Raw genomic sequence first — 17,328 nt, 5'->3', positions numbered from 1 at the left:
ATATTTTTTTAATTAAGTGATTTGCACAACTTCAATGCATTTTTATCACCTATGCATTGAGCTCATTTACCCAAATGAAAGTCGGATCGACACAAAAGATATATTTGTTACAAAAATTGTTCCTAGGGAGCTGCTGTTTCCATCAGAATTGTGAAATGTGCCTCCTTTTCATCTGGTGGCAGGCTCCACATGTACCATATGAAAAAGGAGTTAATAAAATGCACATTGGAAATATAAAACAAGGTCAGAGGCGACAGTTTGGCTGAAGGCCTTTCTTTAAGTGTGGAAAACAAAAGAACAAGATTGTTTTAGCAGTTGCAGCTGTTGGGAGAGGCAGCTTTGGGTGGAGAGTAGCAGCCGAAGGCCCTGCTACCTGTTTCCTGAGTCTGTCAGATCCAGGGTCCTCTCCCTAACACAGATACCCTGCACAGTAGGTGCCCCAAGCTTTGGAAAGGCCCAGTAGAGAAAAAGAAAAGTCTCCATCTTGTTCCCAAGAGAGCTCTGGGGACCAGAAGGATGTAGCTTGGGGAGGTGTAGGGTCAGCCTAAGGAGTAGGAGGACCTGTGTAAGACTTCAGTCTCTAAAACCCCACAGTGCTGTGTCCTCCTCGGAGCCAGATGTGATGAATGGCGTTACTGTGTGCACATTGAAAGCCACCCCGATTGGATGCCTTTCAGTGGTAAATTTTTAAATATAAGTACTTAAGATTCTGTGGTTGGGTCCATCGTATTCCAACCAAACCAGGGGAAAGAAAAGAACATTGTCAGTCAAGCAGCTGCTTGTTCCGCAAGACCTCAAGTATATCCCTTGACAGATTTGCTTTTCTTAATGAACTGACTGGTTACTTTGGCACCACTTAAGAGCTGCAAGGCAAACAGTGAAACTCAATCAGAAAAACTTTATCATTTTAGAATGAAGATAAAAGAGAAAACACTTAATTATGTCACAAGACAATGATAGTAGCCCACGAACCCATTAATATGTGAACATAAATTGGCTAATCAGAGTAACTGTGACACAGCAAAAGAAACTTCATAGTCTTTGATAAAGAATAAGAAAACCAGGTCATCCAAACAGGAAAAGACAGGCTTACAGAGAGGGACGGGAGAGGGACGGGTGATATGGTGGGGGCAGGGCAACTGTTTGGACTCTGAAAACATAAATAGGCAACAATCAGATGTGATTCCTCCAAGAGTTAATTCTATGATCTTGGTCGAGTACCTTTTCCCATTTAGCTCTGGTTTCCTCATTTGTGAAAAGGGAGTGATAACTTCACCTTCCCAGACTGAATAGCACAGTGAGTGCAAAGAGTTTGACTAGGATTTGACACATAGTAGGTACTCAGTCAAGGTTAGAACATGCGCTTTCTCTCCCTTTCCTGACTCCAGCCATACCTAGAAACACCCTAGCCAGCATAAACCATCACTCAGCATGGTGCATTTGAGATCAGATTTTTGTTGTTTCAGGAAAATCTTAGCTTTTGATAGGATTTACCTACGCTGGAAGTAGTGAAAGGGTCTAGGCCGATGTGTTCAGAAATTCCACACATGAAAGACTGATGTGAATGGTGGGAAGGGTCTTCCACCGTACCTTCTTTCTCCCTTCCATGTTGGCCTTCATAAGATAAAGATTGTTTCAGAAAAAAAAATCCATACCCAAAATGCTTCCTCCAGACACTCACTACTCAAAATGTACTCTCAGACAGCAGCAGCAACAGCAGCAGCTTAACCCAGAAGCTTGTCAAAAATGTAGAATCTCATCCTGTACATCCACCTCCCCTGGTACCCAACATGCACCCCTATTGATGAGATTCTGCAACAGATACCAAGTCATCCCTATGAACATTAAAGTTGGGGAATTTTTCTAATTCTAGGCCAATTAGACCAAAATTTCTGGTGTTGGAACCCAGACACGAGTACTTTTTAAACCTCTCCACATGGTTTTAATATGCAGCCAAGTTTCAGAACCACTGTTCTAGTCGCATTAGCAAAAATCAACCTTAAAAAACACAAAAATATTTAAACAAAAAAGAGTAGAAAAGACTATTCTTGAACTAGATCCATTGAAGGAAAGAAGTTTTCAAGTGTGGCTTAAAGACATCTATGTTTCTACAATTCTAGTGATGGAAGAAGGAGAACTGAGATACATTTTCATATTTACACCTTGCCCTTATACAAGTCTTGCTTAACAAATGCCCGGGTGGGCAGAACATTTATTGACATAAGTCACCGTGTTTATTGATGCTGCCCATTTTCCACTGATTTTAGAACTCTGTAGGGGAGGTGCTGTGACTTTGAAAAGGCTATTTTTATAATCAAATTGTTTTACTTAAAGGTTTATGTAACATGCTATACTATTAAACAGTAAATAAAAACCACTGATAAATCCCGGGTTCCCCACAGGTAATTGGGCACATCCTTAATTATCTGGTTTATGAGCAAATTGCCACCTCAGCTTTGGTTCTCAGCTTGTTAGATGCACGTGTGTGCGCACCCTCGTCTTGCATGGCAAACTTCCCACAGACTCAGGGTTTAAATCATGTCAAAATATAATGGGGTGTTGGGGCAGGGGCAGGGGAAAGACGTGTAGAAAATAAAAGGACTGAAGTTCGTGTTGGAGTTTTGGTTTTTGGTTTTTGTTTGAAGAGTTAATTTGATTTTGATTTTCATTGTTGTTGCTGTTACTGTACATTAGGGCACACTCCTAGACCTAGGGGCCTGAAAAAGGTGGCCAATGACAGCTGACTGCATCAAAAGAAATCCGTCCTGTTTTGTTAAACTGAAGTTTTTTGGTGAAAGCTCAGATGCCTCTCTCACAGCAGTCCCATCTAGGCTACATTCTACCTTTCCATGCTAGCAGGAAGATCTAGGAGGCTCAGGATTGCCTTCCATCAATTAAACCTTCCCAAAAGGAAAATCCTCTAGGCTTTTGCCCTCCAAGCTTAAACCAAATAACATTCTTCGATGGCATTAGATGACTTTTGTTTGAACTTTTATTAGTCTGCAAATATCTGAGTTCAGTGAGGCTCCCAGTAGGCAATCCTCTCTAACCCCCAAATTCCATGAAATTAAAGCTTCTCTTTAGGGCCTCAGTGGCTCACAGCACCCTGTGGGCTCAGCCTGATGGGCTCCCCCTGGTGGTTGCACCGTGCCTCTCCTCTGCTGGTCTCAGAAGAGAATCCCTCTTCAGATTTCACTGAAGACATCCGGGAAAAGTAGGCTGAGACAGTCAAGAGGAAGAGAAACAGTGGGCTGTACAGCTTCTCTTGGAATCCGTTCTCGTAACAAAATTTCAAGAATTAGTTTTCTGAGTTTGAGACATAATCTTCTTTATGTCATTTTATTCAGTTCCTAGCACCCTTTACTGCCCGGATACGAAAGGACATAACATTGTGGATATTTCTGAACCCTTCCCACTTCCCTACGCCATGGGTTCAGGCTGTTTCCACAAGGCGTAACTACTATTACAAAACATTGCAAACTCCTGCATCCGGTATTGATTAAACAATGTCTGGAGCTGGCAAACATTATTAATATATAGAATGCTATAGAGATTGATTGTTCTACTTTCATTTTTCTTCTTCCTGCCAGCCCCTACAGGAGAAAGCCCTGCAGCTGTTCTGAATCCCATTGCCAGAGGCATATTACAGCTTGTTTTGATGTTTCACCAGCAAGTTCTGTGCCTCATACAGGGACAAACCAAAGCAAACATCCCAAGCTCCAACTAGAGGCTAAGGCACAATCACCCTGTCAGGTATTGTTAGTAAGTCGGAATCATAAAAGATAATAAACTCTCTCCCATCTTTTATGACGGCACACCAAGATCAAACAGTTTCCATACCACAGCATAAAGCCCCCAGGACCAGTTCTCCCGGACAGATGTTCATCTGCTATCTCGGTATTGACGTGTTACTTAATTTATTGATCCACAGAGAGAAGGAAATACAAAGACTCTAGAAATCTGGTACTGTACAAGCTGTTTTCCAGGGCTCTGAGCCCTAGAAATAAAGTGGAGACTTGATGTTGTGTTTTAAAAGCTGTTCGAATATTGTCATTTTATTGTATTTCTTCAATGTTTAAACAAATTAAAAAATTGGTCAAAAAATAAGTTGAGCCAAAAAATGCTTTTATTATTTTTATTTGACTTTTACTCAATGAACAGTATGCTTAGCAGTGGGCAATGTGGTTTGTTACTCCTTGGTAACTCACTGACCCTTGCCAACACTCACCTGGCCCTGTCAATCCCATAAATACAAAAAGCCTGGCTCACCCTAGATTTCATAGAATGATGAGGAATGAGGTGAAATAAAACTTCCTGGTGCAATGCTAAGTAATTCAGTCTTTCCTGCTCTAATCCATTCCACACATGACCCCCGGACTGCTCATGTTAAAGCAGACATCTGATGGCATGTCTCCAGGTTGACAGTCTTGGCAGGTGCCCCTGCCTGCCAAAAGGAGGATACATACCAAATGGTGTTCAAGGCCCTCCTCCTTGGGGTCCCTACCAGCCTCACCAGTCTTACCCTCAAACATTCCCTTTCACATGCATGTGCCCCAGCCCAACTGGATTAATTACCAGCTCCTCTTTCCCATCTCTGTGACTTCGCTCATAAAGTCCTTGCCCGTATATACAAATAAAAATGCCGTTAAGTATCAGGCAAAATCAACCTCTTTCTCCCCAGATTACTTGTGGCCGTTTTGTTCTGTCATTGTTTTTGTATTACTCCTGAGGCTATTTGTATGTAGGGTTCTCCTTCTGGATTTCAAGAAAATTGATAAAGAAGAAGATCTTATGCATCTTTTGGCCTCATCCACCCCTTCGCTGTTATGTAGGAGGTGTTTAACCTCACTGAATTCATTCATTCAGTGAATGAATGAGTAAAATACCCTGCTTATCTTTGGAATTTCCTGCTCCACAGCCTTCTGTGATTTCACCTGGATTAAGAATATATCCAAAACCCCTTGGACTTTCATTTGAGACCCTTCAGATTTGGCCCCCATATGTCTTTATAACTTACCCTAAACTATCGAGAAAAAAATCCTTTAGCAAAATAATCCACTTATTGTCTCCCACCACATTTTACCACCAGCTTGGACTGCCCACCTCCCTCCTCTTCCCACCCAGACCTACACATCTTCTTCGGTTATGGGACCAGGCACAGCCTCATCCTTCCTCGTGCAGCTTTCACTAGTAACCTCAGCCTTCAGAGATCTTTGATGTTATGCAGAGATATGTGTTCCACACATTTGTCAACCATTCCTTGCAAATATTCATTGCCATCATAGCCAGTATGTAAAATTTGCATTTCTTAATTTTTGAAGGCGTGTGTTACATTCTCATAATCTTTACATCATGACTTGTTCATAATGTGCAATCATCAAATATTTTATCATTTTTACTTTGAAATATACTAAAGAATAGTGGCCGAATTATAGGTGAAATCAATTCAAAGCTTATTCCACCCAGTGGTTCAAAACCAAATGATTTGCTAACAATGAATAATCAGAGCTTTACTTTCTTCATCTATATAGAGGAATATTTTCTAAATTTATCTATCACTCATAAGAAATCACATCCTAACACACAAACACACCCACACTCACATAACTAAAACCATAGTTCTCAATTTAGTATTTACCCATACTTTGTGTAATGCAATCCAATGTTTTCCATTTTATATCATCTCATTTCTAGAAAAATAGTCACTATAGCCCACTAATTTTGCGACCTACAAATGGAACATAATCAACTAATGGGCTGCTGTTGATAAACATTATCTACAAGCTCCTAAACATTTCTAGTTACTAAAGAATCTCTAAAACCATATAAAGATAGAGAACTCTGGATTCTTTTTCCTGCTCTAAATGTCCAAGACTATACAATAAAACAGCAACAAGGCAAATTTAGTAGCCTCTACAATGATACCAATTAAGGAAGTCCCAAGCTGGAGTGAAATAGCCAGAAGTGGTCCAACTAACAGTTAAAGCTGAGGCTATCCTACATAGCTAGAAATATATTGCTTCCAATTGTCTTTAGTTGGTTGATTAGGCAGTGAGAGCATCAAGCTGATGTGGCTGAGGGCATGGGTCACTTAATTCTCCTCGACTCCATTTGTGTCACACCAAAGCTCTTAGCTGTATCAGCTGCATCACTGGTCACTTGGAAAAAATTGTTTTAACTTGCCAAAGAGAGTACTTTTATTATTACTTTCTCTTAACAGTGCTTCTCAATTAGGTATGATTTTGCCACTAGGGAATATTTGACAATTTCTGGAAACATTTTTAGTTGTCACAATTGATGGGAGAAGGGACAAGGGTGCAATCCTATTGATATCTAGAAAGCAGAGGCCAAGGATACTGCTAAACATCGTACAATATACAGGACAGCTCCTTCTCCTATGATAAAGAATTATTCAACCCAAAATATGCTTTTGTTTAAATGTGTCCCCCAGTTTCATGCATTGGTAAACTTATCTCCAAATTCATATGTTGATGATATTGGGAGGTGGGGCCTTTGACAGGTAAATAGGGTTAGATGAGATCACAATGGTGAGGCTCTCATGATAGGATTAGTGGCTTTATAAGAAGAGGAAGAGAAACCTAAACTGGTACTCTCTGTCTCACTTTGTGATGCCTTCTGCCATGTTATGATGCAGCAAGAAGGCCCTCACCAGATGCAGCCCCTCAATCTCAGACTTTCCAGCCTCCTAAACTGTGAGACATCAATTTCTTTTCTTTATAAATTATCCAGTCTGTGGTACTCCATTATAGCAGCAGAAAATAGACTAACATTGTATGAAGGTTAAGAAACCCTCTCCTTAGTATCTTTATGTGTCTTATTGATTATCAAAGGCAGCTATACAATATCAAAGGCAACTATCTACGCAAAAGAGAAGGACGAGCCAAAACTATCACTCAGAGATTTTGCTCTATATTATCTCCAACTGTGGGACTTCAAATTAGCCTCTATCAGGAAAATTGAGACCTGGCCCTGAAGGATCCCACATTCTCCAAAGAACTATGTACACAGAAAGCCCAACAACCTTATGGCTTCACCACTGGTATCGTCCAAATTTCAGGATTCTCAGAACTCCACCTAATGAAGGGGCACAGCTGCAGCCATCAGAAACCCTTCTGGGAAATGCAGATGCTATTCCAACATCTGTAAGAAATGAAATGTTTGGATTGTTAATTCAAAATATAACTAAGGTGGAAACATGTTCTCTTTAAAATGTTTCTTGCTGCAAAGTCCTCTGTCATTTGTTTGGTCCTTTTTCTGTGCAAAGGTGTGTTACCAGCTGCCAAGGGGATCTCTAACTCACATAGTCACCCAAAATAAGCCAACAGTTATTTCTTATCTATATGAATATTGGGAGTTCCAACTGACACCCACATTTGTGATCCTTTAAGACTCAAGCCTGGAGCAGTAAATTCTCAAGCATGCTGCTTACATGACAGACCAAGACACTTTCCCAATAAGAATTCTGAGATTTTTGTCATAGCTTCCCAAAAAAATTATCTTGCTGTCACTCCCCTTTATCTATTCTAGTCCACATTTGACCATTATTTTCTCATATGCCTTCTTTATCCAAAAACCTTCCATGACTTCCCTTTTCAGAGAAGGACTCCAAATATCTTGGTACTTGATGTCTTTCTCCACCTGACCTCTACCATTCTCTCCAAACTTAACTTATGTGGTACACTTTCTCACTTAACTATTCCATTTGATCCATCTGCGTTTGCCCAAGCATATTCCTGCTTTTAGCCTCCCTGCATATTGTTTTCTTCACCTGGAAAGACTGCTATGTCAGTCATAGTTCCAGAAGAAGACAGGACCAATGAACTCAAAAGCCTTAACAAATTATTTACAGAGATATGGTCTATATTTACTGAATAACAACAAGGGAAACCTGTTAGTCACGTTTGACCTGCACAGCAAGGGGAGAAAACAGTGTTACCTGGAAGAGGGGCTATCCAACAAGAGCTTTGGTCAAAGATAGGGGACAATGCAGCTGCTGCCAAGGCCAAGCCAAGAAGGTCAGAAGAAATATCCCAGCCTCTCTGTTCACCTTCTTTTACCTACCATTGGTAGAACCAACAGGAAGCCAGATGGCAAGGAAGCTAGGTGAAGAAGGCCATGGAGGTCAGCATTCCAAGACTCAGGGCAGGGCAGAAAAGAGAAAGAAATTGTGTGTGTGTGTGTGTGTGTGTGTGTGTGTGTGTTCATAATCAACATGTAAAACTCTTTTCCTTCCCCAACCAAATTGCCATCTCCACATTTGTGCTCTCTTGTCTCTCTAGGCTCCTTGAAAATGCACTCATGTTGCCCTTACTGTATTTAATGTCTCGGTTGTTTATTGCTTCATTATTACCTGATATATTCCACTGTATACTTTTCATCCTGGTTGCAACTGTGAACAAATTATGGGGGAAAGAGTATTTTCTATGGCTTTGCTTTCTCCTATAGTTAAACCAGTGCTGTGATCATTAAGATGTTCAGCAAGTATATATTGAACGAATAAGGGGGAATAAGTGAGAGTCAGGAGGAAAGTTCTTTGATGGAAAATAATTACTCACTGCCCAAAATTATATGTGAAAGACAAAAATATAGTTAGAATATCGTTACACTTATATCTTAAATTCTGTCAAAAAAGATGCTAACCTCTCTGAAACATACCACCCTGATCTCCCTTTTTACCTTCAATGCTGATTCACTTGGAAAAAAAGCTAATAATTCTCAAAACCAGAGCAGGGATGTGGTCAGAACTAATGATGTCCCATCCTACTTCTTGCCTCTTTCAAGTTCTGCCCAATAGAATATACGCTGTCCTTGGGCACAGGAAGGAGACTCAATAAATACTGAGTTATAATGATGCAGAAAATAGAAGAGTGCGAAAGAAAAGTAGTGTTGAAGGAATTGAATCATATAAATCCTGTCATGATGCAGACAAGCAGTGAGCTATTAAAAGATCCAAGTTCATTTTGATGGCTCTAAGAGTCTTCCAGTTGTCTTCAAAACTTGCCTAATTTGCTTTCTCATTTTGAAAACAATTATTTATTTTTAACAGCAATTGATTTTCTGCAAAATCATAAATCATCAATGTTTGTTCTACTAATAGTGCAGCTTTCGGAAATTCAAGTAGAAATACACATGACATTCTATAGTAAAGTACTCCAGAAAGATTTACCAAATTCCATGTGATTGAGACTATTACTAAAGAGACTTTAAATTAATAAATGCCTTTAATAAGGTTTACATTTTGGCAGGTGTAACAGGAGAGAAAATATTACTGTGAAAGTTTCAGTAGGAAAAGTGAATATTCGTATAGTCAGGGAAATCAGAAGATAGAGCTGAGAGAAACAGGTGTCGACACTATTGTTAGCTAATTTTCTGTAGTAATGTGACTTGGGAAGATTGTTATATGGAGAAAGCTCATGCCCAGGGAGAGGACATGAAGAAACAGTGCTTGCTGGTGCCTGGATTAGGAAGACCAAAGGATTTAGGGAGGATGGACAAAACTGGGAGGTGTGGGTGAGAAGGGCAATGGGGAATAAGCAAAAGGGAGGCTTCTCCAACAGGGCAACCTCATGCAGTCATGTGCAAGCCCTCTCAGCTCATGACTCAATTGCCAAGGCATTATAAATCTTTTCCTCAAGTGGCTTTTTAAAAATTTTGCTCAAGCATTTTTTCTACAAGGTTATAAGAAGCAGAAATGTTGAGAATTTTTTTAGCCCGAGATAGGTGTTTTCATAATAGATAGAGATGCCACCCAGCGAGCAGAGAGCTTATCCTCTAATACAAAACAGGTTAGTGAAGAGAGTCAGTTTGTTTTATTTATATAGCCATGATTCTCGACAAAATCCTGGCTTTCAACGAATCATATTATAGTGGAGAAGAAAGCCCAAGTTTTCCTCCTGTCATTCTGATGAAATCACCTACAACTCAACTCAGTCCCATGCCAGTATGAGTGCAAATAAATGTCACTGTGAGAAAAAAAATTTTCATCCCTCTGGTGAGCTAAAATTTTTCAGTCATATGATTTTTCTGAAGCAAATTTCTACAATTGAGAGTTCTCTGAACTTGGAGGAATGTGTTCTTTTACTTAGGAATTTTTCTGATGCTTTTTGAAGCTCACTGAAAATTTTTAAAACTTTATTTGTAAGATTTTAAAGCTGGAATTACATGCAAAGTAATCCTAAATAAGGAATAAAAACTTGGGCTTATTTAAACCTATTTGTTTTGGAAGTAAATGAAGGGTACTTTTTATAAATACAGTGTGTCTTCAAAATGTGATTCCTAGTTTCTCTACAGAAGTCCTTCTTAAAGCTGCAGGCTTTTCTACTCCAGCTGTGAGACCAGGAAAGTTGCACCATCGCAATCTCACTGCCCCATCAAAGAGAAGTCCCAGAAGACGAATGGATTTCTTTCCTTGACAACAGCCGAATCTGCCCTCATGCACACAGAACAGTTTTAAAAGTAAAAAATAAATGTTTATTGAGCTCTCTTGATGTCACAGAAGAATTTACCCACATTTTCTCATCTAATCTTTGTAACAGTCCTGTGAGGTTGATTTTATCCTCATTTTTACTGATTAAAAAAGCAAGTCTCAGAGAGATTAGGAATTTGAGGCAGAGTAAGGATTTGAACACAGATTTTCCAACCTTCGTCCTCTCTGACTCTACTATAATATGTTTTATATACTAGTTCCCTGCCTGTCAGGTCCAGATGATTCTAAACTGTGCCCCATTAATTAAGAAGACAATTAAGCTTAAATCTTATTTCCTTATCTATGTGGTTCCAGGCTCATCTTCCCAGAAACCCAACCATATTTAAATTATTGCCATGAACGAATGATAATCGCCATCCTCCAGCATTCTCCTTCAGTATTAACAGACTCACAGCAGAAAAGTGAATTTCTACAAGTCATATTTCTTAGTATTCTAAGTTCCCAGAGTTTTCTTCTGTGATAAAGAAGTAGATAGGATTACAAGAAATTCTGTTACCCTTCATGGGGAACTTGAGTCCCCAAGTTTCTTCCTGGGATTTTAGAAGAACAGCCCCAAAGTTTTGAAATGATAAAAAAAAAAAATAGAAATAACAGACTGACTTGGGGAGGAGGGCGGAAAGGAAGAGACAGGGGCTATGCTTGTATCTACTCTTCAGCTGGTTCACTATAGCACGTTGTAATTCCCTCTTCCTTCCTCCCCCCTCCCCCTCCCTATACGCACACATCTCCATATACATTCCATGATGAGTTCTCCCAGCCCAGAGCAAAACAAATCAAGCAGAACCATATAATTTATTGCACCAAACTGGAATTACCCCCACCCACTTAAAAAATCTGGCTTCGTTTCAGGGTAACAGCAGCTCAGCTCTGGCAGGGCTCAGTCAACGTGGGTGATCTGTGACATGTGGCAAAAATATAGAACTCTTCAGATTTAATAAAACAAAGTTCCACACACAATCGGAAGGCCTCTCTCAACAAAGGCCTGGAGGAGTTACTGCTGGCAGTCCCCAGCTTGCAGGGGAATCAACCCCCTCCGAGTCCAAAGCTCCCTCTTCACTCAAAAGTCATGAAAGACCAACAGGCTGTCCCAAGCAGAGGGTGGGGGTGAATGTGGGGGAGTAGAGAACAAATGCTCGTAGAGCCAATGCAGTGGTATAGAGTGAGAGAAACCGGGGAGCAGCAGTCATTGTGGCCACCATGGGGCTGGCATGTTTCACATCTCTGGCTCTTGGGGTCTGTTTGCATTCCATCACAGGCAAGAGGTGCCCTCTGCTGTCTACCGGCCACAGTGCACCAGGACACTGTCACCGCTGGTTCCCCAGGGGGAGTCCGAGAAGTGATGGGATGACTGGAAATCCTGCTTCTACTGCAAGGACACTGGACTGTGGTGCAGATGAGCCACTGCCAAAATCTTCCCAGGACAGCTGTGGAAACCCTGAATATCCATGCAGTGGAAGTACCTATTTTAGATAACTCAGTTTTAGAGGCAACCACCAGGAACCTGGGAGCAGTAGGCAAACTCTGAAACCCTCTTCAGAGTCTCACAGCTATCACTTCTTCCTCATAACACAATTACAGCAAGGTGGAGAGGGAGGCAGGGAGAGCCAGAGGCTAGCCAGCTAAGGAGAAATAGAAGATCACTCAGGACCTCGAAACTAAGCTGCCATTGAGACCCTTCTGCAATGGTTCTGCAGGTGCCACCCTCCACTTCTTGGCCCACGTATGCCACTGGTAACTGTAATACTAGCACCAATTAATCAACTGCTACTATATCAAGCCCCTTACTATGACTCTGAAAGGTGTTGTCTTTTCTGCTTCACAGATTAGGAAGTTAAATTCACAAAGAAGTAGAGTAACCTGCAAAAGACACAAAAATGCCAGAGCCAAGATTCAAACCCAGGTCAGTTTGGCTGTAATCGCCCCACTCTTTCTACCACACTACACTGTCTCATATGCTACTGAATGGTTGACTAAACCCTACTCTGGAAGGTCAGCCAACAAAAGCCTAACCTAGGTCCTATAAAAGTGAAGTCAAGCACAGTGAAATAGGATGTCATTGTTGTAAGGGATGTTTTTTGCATGTGTTGTTGTAGCACTGTCACTTTTTCTTCTTCTGATGACTTCTTCTCCACGGCTAAATATCCCGGGAAGTCCTGACTCAATCATGTCTAGGGCAGCCAGCAAGCTTCACGTTGAGCAAAAACCATGGCAGAATTTTAAAAGACACCAGACTCACAGTTAGAGCCCTGTGTTATTATCTGCTGTGCATCTCACTAGCTCCAAAATCTTGGCCTGGTGAGTCAATTTGAGTTCCAGTTTTCTTTATAATAAAATACATGTGCTATTTTAGTAAAAGTTTATATGGGGATTACATGAGATTACATATTTATATGCATATGTATGTACATATGTATGAAGGTTTATATTCTATAAACATATAAAATAGCTATGTGATATACTAAAGTTAGATATTGTGATGGTTAATACTGAGTGTCAACTTGATGGGATGGAAGGACACAAAGTATTGATCCTGAGTGTGTCTGTGAGGGTGTTGCCAAAGGAGATTAACATGTGAGTCAGTGGGCTGGGAAAGGCAGATCTACCCTTAATCTGGGTGGGCACAACTAATCAACTGCCAGAGAGACTAGAATATAAGCAAGCAGAAAAATGTGAAAAAGGAGACTGGCCTAGCCTCCCAGCCTACATCTTTCTCCTGTGATGGATGCTTCCTGCCCTGGAACATCAGACTCCAAGTTCTTTAGTTTTGGAACTCAGACTGGCTCTCCTTGCTCCTCAGCGTGCAGATGGCCTGTTGTAGGACCTTGTGATCACGTGAGTTAACACTTAATAAACTCCCCTTCATGTATATATACACATACATATATATACACATATATACATACATATATACGCATATATACACATATATACATATATATATTCCATTAGTTCTGTCCCTCTAGAGAACCCTAATACAGAGCAAACAATGAAAAGATGTTACTTTAAGATTTTTAACATCTAAACTAAACTGATGACATGTTCTATGAATTACCATAAAGGAGGGGCAAATATTATGGTTCTTAAGGAATCCATAATATTTGTGGCTTGTCTCTCACTTGGGGCATACAGTATGGGGAGAAGATAAGGTGGGAAGGCAGCTTCTGTAAGACAGCATACGCAATCACTGCTCCAGAGTTCCAGATCAGATTCCTGCTGGCAGCCAGAGCTCTCTGAAGACACGGTGTGGTACTTCTTAGGGAGTGTTTCACCCTTTCAGCCCTGGATTCAAATCTGAGACTTAGAACAGGTACCTTGCTGCCATTGTCCATGGTTCTGACCCATTTGGACACAAAAGCCAGGCTGTGTCGGAGGCTGAGGAGGAGTGAAGGGACCAACTGTCATGCTTCCCTCCAGCCTCATCTCCGCTTGTTCCAGGTCCTGACTCCTGTTTGGGTTCCATGTCTTCTGCGACTCTCAGAACCCCAAAATATTATGTGCTTTCGACAGCCTACAATCTCTCACAATTGACTGCATGGACCAACACTTCTTATACTTACTGAAGAGACAGACATACTGCAAATTCAGTGTATTTAAGAATGTTGTGGAATACTCATGCCCCTCTCCTTCAGTGTTCTGATTTTTTTATTGAAAACTCTTTGTTTTAGTAAGACAGACTTTTCAAAGTGATCATTGGTATGTAACCCAAATCCCCCTGCCTTTTAAAAAATGATTCCAACTACCCTATAATATGCACTGCTTCTTCTGACATTTTGTACCCATGACAATCTAAGGGTGACTGTCATCTCCCCACTCATCTTTTGCACACCTATCTCCTCCCAGAACATCTGCTTGAAAATGGCCTTCCCATCAAAGAAGTTGCAGAAGCAAGAGTTTTAGTTTATCCCCTGCTAAATAAAGTCACTGTGACCTGAGTTGCTCAAGTGAATTTTAGCAACAGAGAAACTCAGTTAGAAAGATGAGTTGTCTTCGTTCTACCAACAAGATTGTTGGTTGTTCTACCAACAAGATAAAAGTTAACCCTTTATCCATACATTCCAGTGAAAAAACAACACTTTAGCGAGTGTGGCATTTTTTTCTACACAATATGTACTGTCTTTAAAGATACGTTTCAATCTTATTTTCATTATCAGCTTCTAATACATGTGAGCGTATGTGTATGTGTGTGTGTGTGTGTGTGTGTGTGTTTAATGACTACTATGGTGAGTCATTTTCAAGACAGCATTTTAGCTGAGTGGTTGAGAGACTGTAAGCTGGGAACAGACCTGGTTCTAATTCAGCCTTGGTAAATGATCAGCTGTTGACTTTGGGGCAAGTTACCCAATGCCTTTGAGCCTGTTAGGTGGAAATAAAAATACAAAAGTCAGAGATGTATTGTGAGGATTAAAAGAGGTAATGAATTATTAACTAGTTTTTTTTTTTTTTAGAAGGAGTCTCACTCTATTACCAGGCTGGAATCTCGGCTCACTGCAACACCTGACTCCCTGGTTCAAGCAATTCTCCTGCCTCAGCCTCCCAAGTAGCTGGGATTACAGGTGCCCGCCACCACGCCCAGCTAATGTTGTATTTTTAGTAGAGACGGGATTTCACCATGTTGGCCAGGATGGTCTCGATCTCCTGACCTCGTGTTCTGCCTGCCTCAGCCTCCCAAAGTGCTGAGACTACAGGCTTGAGCCACAGTGCCCAGCCCCAATATTTTTATATAACCGTAATCTAACTGTTTGAATAGTTGGCGTTTAAATTTGGTTAAGTGAAAATGCCGCTGCTAAATGTTTTCTCACATCACTTACTTGGAGTTGGTGAAGTTGGTGAGGGCTTTTAGTTTGGACAGCATCTATCCTTATTTTCTCGAATATTTACCCAACCCCAAATTTCTATCAACAGTTGGGAGACGATTTCAAATATTAAGGACACTGATTTCATTAAAGCCACCTCAGCCACATTTAATCGCCACACTAACTGCAAAACTCTGTTTGTGGTTCTTCATAAAACAAATATAAAACTATTGCTGTGGTTATCTGCTCCCTGCAGCACCATTTCTTCTGTCCTGTCAGATTTCTCTTCTTTGGAATGTAATTGACTCCATGAACCACATAGCCATAAAATAAACAAACTTATTACCAAGCCTCTCCTCCAAAAAAAAAAAAAAAAAGCAACACTTTCATTATGCAGGAAGAAGTTAAACTGAAACTAAAATATTCAGTAAGAGGTCATTTTCCACACACTTGGGATATTCTAAAGGAAATGCCACTCTAACCTTAGCTGTCAACACATCAACAAAACTGTTCCCAAACTCTAAGATAGTTTTCTCTGGCCCTCTGGAGAACACTTAGACATCAAATTTTGCTCCGTGTCAGTTTCCTTGCACACCTTGCCCCATATTTAGGTCACTGTTCCCTGGATTTCTGTGTTTGGCACTCTGATTGTTTGTCTCTTTCAATTGGGATATTCATCTCTTGGCTTACATCTTTCTACCCCAAACATAAAGTCCAGAAGTTTTCCCCTAACTACTGCCAACATCCTCAATCCTTGTTTCCTTGTCCCAGGTTGAGCTCATCTTTTTCTTTAGGATTTGAAAGAGTAAACTTCCAATTTAGAAGTGGACGGATAAAACACAAGTGTTGAAGCAGGGTTCAGATTACTGACCTGATAATAACGACAATAAAATTAACCAATAATAAAGTTTAATTGACTGAACACCTAGTGTGCCACCAGATGCTTCAGAGAGATGAGATTTAAGAGCCACAGCAACCCACTAAGTCAAGACATTGGGGCTCAGAGGGATTATTAACCTTTCCAAGATCGCACAGGTAGTAAGCAACAGGTCAGCATTCGAAGTCAGGACTGTCTGATTCAAGAGCCTGTATTTTTAAATTATCCATCACCACACTTGTTTTCTCAGACTTGTTAGGAAAATTAGGGCTTCCCACAGGACAAACTAGCAAGGCAAGTCAAGTAACAACTCACACACCCAAACTTTAGTTTATGAAACAAGAAATGTGAGACAATGTCAAACTGGAGCCCTTTTACTTGAGGTCAGTGAACTCAGTCCTAGAACCTCATTCTCTTCATACATATTCCAGCCCTTGCTACAGTGTCTGGTAACTGCAGACTTTGTTCTATATGTCTCCTCCTCCCAACCGGTTTGCGAGCTCCTCAAGGGCAAGAACCATACTGACTTTTCTGTGCACCTGAGCACTTTGTGGATCTTAGCAGCAGTTCTGATACATATTTATTGATTAATCCAAACTAAGTCTAGGATTTGGGATTATGACATCTCTTTCCTGATTTCCCTCTGACTCTTATCTGCTCATCTTGCTTCTTCATATTTCTATTCTTTTTTCCCTCCACTGTGTATTTTTTTTGCAGTTGTTCTTATCAGTTGGGATAAGATAAAAGCAATCCCAGAAAAGTAGTCCCTGTCCACTAAAAAAAGGAATCTGAGTCATGAAACCAGAGGCCTCCAGTTTCGTGACTGTACAAATACATAATCCCTCCTTCAAATCTAATGTATATAGAGAATTAAAGGAAAAATTGAAAACACTTCAAAATATGCACTCAATTTCAATAATAAAATTTCAAAATGTAGAAACCCAGGGACGAGTAGGTAAAGAAAGGCTTCAGCTCAAGCACCAGCATTCTGTAATTAGTGCCTGCTGGGTGGTTTGGGTTGCGAAAGACTCTGAGGCTAATCCAGAGCCAGTGAGAAACAATGCTAAGATTGATTAGAAGATTGGGAGATGGACCAACAGATGTCTTCTATTTGCCATCCTTGGGGTAACATATAGTAAAATAATATGAGC

This window comes from Nomascus leucogenys, chromosome 18, assembly GCF_006542625.1.
Source record: "Nomascus leucogenys isolate Asia chromosome 18, Asia_NLE_v1, whole genome shotgun sequence".
NCBI lineage: Eukaryota > Metazoa > Chordata > Mammalia > Primates > Hylobatidae > Nomascus > Nomascus leucogenys.
The sequence above is the reverse complement of the archived record's forward strand: the minus strand, read 5'-3'. Positions refer to the sequence as shown.